At 38.0% G+C, this 6,054-nt stretch overlaps 1 long non-coding RNA gene across 1 annotated transcript in view; it reads left to right on the forward strand.

Moving 5' to 3' along the window:
• The first annotated feature begins 205 nt into the window (after positions 1 to 205).
• LOC142046931 (uncharacterized) overlaps positions 206 to 6,054 on the forward strand; it is a 22,461-nt gene continuing 16,612 nt past the window's right edge. The window contains exon 1 of the long non-coding RNA XR_012656031.1: positions 206 to 411. This is a non-coding gene — a long non-coding RNA (uncharacterized LOC142046931). The remainder of the gene's footprint in view (positions 412 to 6,054) is intronic.

The following is a 6,054-nucleotide window of genomic DNA, read 5'->3' on the forward strand; positions in this document are numbered from 1 at the left end:
TCTAAAAGTTAATGTATTGTATCTGTGTGCTATACTAAATGTACCCAGTGCTTCAGTTAGAAAGGTACAAAAGTCCAGTTCCAGTTTTTCTCTGTCCCTGTCTTTCTCAAATGGATGGAACCCTCTATCCATTTGACCCTACTTGTAGAATTTCTTACATAACACTTGTTACCTCTTGACAGTCATTGATATATTGCTGCTGGGTTGGCCACACCTCATGGGAAGGGGTTCTTGCTAACATGTGAAGGAATAGTTTTAAAATAGCTTAATTGCAGGATGATTTCTGGACACTGAGAGCAACAGACTGAATTATAATCTGAGATGCCACGGTTGTCTTAAATTCCTGCAGGACAGTCAATGGATGAAGATTTTAAAGCACAGCTGAAACTTCCACAATCTTGGAGGATATAAGTGGTTTGTTTGTTTGTTTTTGTTGTTTTTTTTGATGCTCAGAAGGGGCCCAAATGTGATCATGATCCAGTGTCACTAGACACTGTGTTACTTCTGAATATCCATTGCATGCATTGGTGCTCACAAATCCAACAGCAGATTTTTGTGAGCTATATCTCATGTATGTCTCAGACTGCAGTAATATAGTATATTAAGTTGTCTGCTAGTCATATTCAATCTTTTCCCTGCAAATCTAAGTGTCTGCATAATTAACCGATGTGAATCCATGGTCTTGGTTCTGTATTTATTTTAACATGGATATAGAGAAAGATTTCTAAAATGTTAACATTTCAGCACTTTGGCTGTATCACAAAGGTATAACCTCTATGCTCTGTTAAAATCCTCTAAAAAGATTAGGGTTTAGTTCACCAATCTGACTTTTTGCTCTGTAAGTCTGAACAGAAACAAATGTTTTCACAAGCACCACAGTTGAATCACACATGCTGCATGGCTAGAACTCTTAGACATTATTTATCAGGAAGACACTGAAAGGAAAAGATCACATCTTTTAGCTACATCTGGTTATAGGTTTTTTTTATATAAATAATAGTTGAAGGTGGAGTAGCATACAATGTCCAAAGCAAGATGACAAGCTCTCATAAAACAATAGTGAACGTTTTCCATAAATAAAATGAGTAAACAAAGCATTTGCACAGTGACATACAAAATTAGTGAATCTTTCTGAACTAAGGATTTAATAAAGCAGTTACTTCATGCAATGTATTAAGTCATGATTAGATTTTTTTCTGTAAATGTTGATAAAAGTTAATTTCACTGTACATACACAAACTATTATTGATGGGAATATTGATCAAAATGTACACCCAGGAGGCAAAGTAAGAAAAATGCTGCTTGAGAACCTTAGGGCTTGATTTGTATGTGATGTTGGCAATTTGTGTTCTTATGGTTATAAAGTTTTGACTTTTTGTATCTCAGTGTCTACTAGCATTACATAATTATTGCCTGGTCCTCCATAACTTCCCGCAACAGTGAAAATTTTAACAGATAAAAATTGAAAAAATGCTTAAAACCCATAACTTTGTGCAACTGTGAAAATTTAAATTGATTAAAGACAAAAAGCATAAAAATAAACATTGATATCTGTCAAAATTATTTAAATGAATTCTGCCAATACTACATATATTATTTATATTTTCTTTGGTCTATTATAAATATTTACATGTTACTTTGTTAGGGGCAACTATGTTTTCTCCCGCATGGGTGACCTGTAGACCCAGGGTGTTTTTGGTTTGTTTTTGTTTTTAAAATGATTTCACCTTCCATTGTAACATTTATATTCCCAGAGTTCAGTCCAGTCCTTCAATGCAGAACTGTCACTATTGTTTTATGCAGACAGGAGGGATTTTCTAAAATCCGAGGTGACAGATTTCTCATACTACCAAAAAAGCTTGCCAAAAAATCCATTTAGTATTCACTGAGTTAAAATGAGCAGTGCTCTTTATTCTCAAACTGTAACCTCCTAAATATCAAATCTAGGTAAGTATCAGTGGTTTCATCCAAAGTACTATGTCTCTGACATAAATAAAGGGCAGACACCTGCAGATAAATCTTCCAAAATGACCTTATAGCTAGTTAATCAATGTATCACAACAAACCTAGGGCCCTTTTATTTTCTCTGTTGTACTTTGCCCTGATCCATGTATAAATATTGATGCCAGTATAAAGGTACAAGAACTTGTAATCAATATACCTGAAGAAGTGTTTCTTATTGATCTACCACTTGCTAGAGACAGATGGTTTTGTTTTGTTTTGTTTTTTGGTAAATTACACTTCCATTAAGTCTGATAAACCTTTATCCCATAACTGTGTGTGGTAGCAGAATATCAGAGACTGCCATAGTAAGACTTAAAAGGAGAGAGAGATTTAATTCAGAATCAGTACTAAAACAAAAGCAATTGTTTTATATGCCACGTAACTCACCCATCTTGGGGATGGTGCATCAGCGCCACTTTACTTTTATCAAACTCTTCCACGTCAGAGTCCTCATTTAAGAGCACATATTTCTCATGCTTGCCTGCCTCCATTATTTTAATTAATTTGTAAAACCTGTGAAAATCTCTGGTGATTTATTCCATCCCTGCTTATAAACATACCACTGTAAACTCTCCTAGCTTTTGCCTCCTACTGTAAAGTTCAGTAACAACTTCAGGGCTGTGGACTTCTCTGTGTGAGTTCTCTGACTCTGAAAAGTGATCCTGCTTTGTAACTCCTGGAATGCTTGGGTTGCCTCCAGTCCTGTTCTCCTAGCTCCTCCTTTCACTTTCACAAGTTCCAGTCTCAGAATACAGAGATAAGATTAGGTTAGTTTGCAAGAAGTGAGGGAATGTAAAAAAGAAGAGAGAGAGAGAGAGAAAGGAAAAAAACTTTCTTTGTCTCTCTCTTTTTTACTTTTCCTTTTTTTCAACAAGAAAAGTGAGAAAAGGTTTTATTTTAAAAATAAGAGAAACTAACATTTTTCTTATTTTTCATCTCCTTTTCAGAAGAAAAAAGGGAAAACATAGGGAAGGGAATAAAGGGAAGGGAACAAATAAAAAATACCCCAAATATTTTAAACCAAAAAGTTTTGTTTAATTTTGAACTTTGTTTTCAATCACATGCCTGACAAATTTTGAAAGGAATAAAATGTATATAAAAAATTTTTTCCTGGAAAAAAAAATATCCAAACCCTAGTACTGCCCTAGGTTAACCTGCCCCTGCCCTACCTCTGATTACCATAAAATATGGGTGAAATCCCGGCCCTGTGGAAGTCATGGGAGTTTTTCTATTGACCTCAATGGAAGGAGGATTTCAACCTCTGTTGTTAAAGCACCACCTAACCTTTATTTTCTATTCTTTTTCAGAAAAAACTTTTACCTCCATTCTACCAACCTCATTTGTGTTGAGTGACAACTACTCACAGGGAAAGATATTACTCAGCAGGGGTTAGGATGACAGAATTAGGCCCTTTGTGCTTGCTTTCTTTAAGAGATAAAGAACATAAGCACGTTCATAAGAAGACATCTACAGAATAAACCTCATTCTCTAAATTCATGCCAATTAGGCACTGTATTTGCCAGTGAAGAGTAATCTATCAGCACTTGGAGAATACCCTAGTCTATTTGCAGAAAGCCAACTGAACATAATATTCCCACAAATCTATTCTGCAGTCCCGAGGGATCTGTTAGAGACTGTCTTACTGAATAAATAGGTTAGCCAGTCCAACTATACCTTTGTGTATGGATGTGATGTTTTGATTTTTGGTTTATTTTACAGGATGGCCTTGTGGTAATCTAGCCTCCCAGTCCCAGACCTGAACTTTAGTGTCCACAATCTGGTCCTGTCCCAAACCTGGACTTTTGCGTCCAAAAGTCTGGGGGCTTACCTGAAACTCCCCCAAGCTCACTACCAGCTTGGGTATTTGGGCTGCCACCAGGTCAGGTAGGTAATTTACTTTAGGGGGCCTGACCTCTCTTTCCTCTCTCTGTGTCGCCCACCCTCCCTGGGTGGGACCTCAGATTCCAAATCCTTGGATGCTTAAAAGAGGGAGAAAAAATCGCCCTTCTTACCCTCCTTCCCGCCTTGCACGGAACCGGTTTCTCTATTCCCCGCGATAAGCGTTTCTCTACCCTCAGGACAATTGAGATGCAAAATGCACCGGCTTGGCTTTTGCCTTCCCCGTGTTGCTCTCGTAGCCGGTAACACGGAAAAAAACTTTCAACACAAGGAGACAGAGTTGCTTCTTCGTCTCTTTCCCGGATAGTCTGCTCTTTCCCTGGACCATAATAGAAATTAGCCACAGCTGGCTTTTCCCTTTGCTCCTGGGAAAGACTTTTCCAAGGTTTAAAGAAACTTTATAGGAAAAAAGAAAGAAATATAACAAATTATCTTGCATTAAGAATAATACGGCTCTTGCTTATAAGAAAATATAGAAAAGTCTGATTTAAAGGACAGCCCAATTTAAAGACCGCACAACAAATAACATACAGGTAAATACACCCCAAGGACCATATAGCTGAATTATTTGCAGTTCCTGGTTGGTACTGTACAGATGTTTAGAAGAAGTATTAGGAGAGAATTAGAAGAAGACTTGTTTCCTCATAGCTAAGAAAACAACAAAGACACCGGGTATACAAATTCCCGCCCCTGACTTTAAACAATCCAGTTCTCTGATTGGTCCTCTGGTCAGGTGTTCGGTTACCCTTTTCAGGTAAAAGAAACTTAACCCTTACCTACCTATCCATTTATGACAGGCCTATTCACCAAAAAAGTTTTTAGGAGCGAAAGAAATCAAATGTTTTTGAAAAAACCCAACAACTTAATTTCTCCTCATGTTGTTAATTATTTGTATGACAATAGTAACTAGCAATCCCAAACAAGACTGAGTCCCGATTGTGCTCAGTACTGTACAAATACACAGTGAGAAATAGTCATCATCTTGCACTCTGAATTGGCAGGACAGACTACTTAAATTGTAAGATCTTGGGGGCAGAGATTGTCTTTTTGTTCTGTTTTTGTACAGTGGCTAGCACAATAGGCTCCTGGCCCATGACTGGGATTCCCAGGGGCTATAGCAATACAAAAGAATAATAAGCATTAGAGGGTAAACAGCAGCACAGATTGTTGAGACACACAGCAGGTCAGAGGCAAAGCCAGGGACTGAATCTTTGTGTCCCCATTCCTAGTCTAGAGCCCCAAACACTGTACAACATGGCATCCCAGCATAAAGTTCCAGATGGAAACATACAAGGCTAGATGGAACTACATTGATTTACACCAGTTTCAGATTTCTGCCAGAGCAGAAAACATACTTACATAGAAAATGTAATGTGTCTCTGGTAAACTAGTAAGATTCGCAGTATCATCCTGGTGAGAAGATATTTCTGAATAAACCCGTGGTTCCAGGATTTTTTCATTAGGGTAAGTTACACTAATTAAATGATAACATATAGTACACACAGTGTTTTTTAAAGGTGTTGCAGCGATGTCCTTAAATTTCAGTTTATAGCACTGCATTTCCAACTTAATTACCTATGGGAGCTCAGCCTAGCATAGCTTTCTGTCTATGAACAACAACAACAGCAAATGTAACCTTAAATACACAGAAATAAAGTCTCAACCAATCCAGGGTATAATTGTTGTCAACCTGGATACAACACACTCCATTTCTGCAAGGGTGGTGATGGCTCTAAAGTTAAAGAGATTTCAACATTTTAATTTATAAATTTGATGGGCCAGATTATGGTCCACCTAATGCCCTCTCAACAGGGGATATGGGGCACTCTCTTCCTCCCTGGAAGGCAGGTAATAGGCAGATGAGAGCAGGGAATGGACATGCCTTGGCCACACCTGATCCCTACCACCAATGTGCTGGCTAACACAGAAGCACTAGGGAATTAATCTGGGTCAGGTATAGTGATGGAGAACGGAGGTAGTAGGGAAGTAGATTCTAACTTAGAGGCATTGTCAAGGTATTTTTCCCCTAGTTTGAACTTTAGCGTCCAAAAGTGGGGACCTGCATGGATGCTTCTAAGCTTAATTCCTAGCTTAGAGCTGATAGTGCTACCACCAACCAAAATATACTGTTGGCACACTTTCTGTTCCCCC

This window comes from Chelonoidis abingdonii, chromosome 5 (assembly GCF_003597395.2).
Source record: "Chelonoidis abingdonii isolate Lonesome George chromosome 5, CheloAbing_2.0, whole genome shotgun sequence".
Lineage (NCBI taxonomy): Eukaryota > Metazoa > Chordata > Testudines > Testudinidae > Chelonoidis > Chelonoidis abingdonii.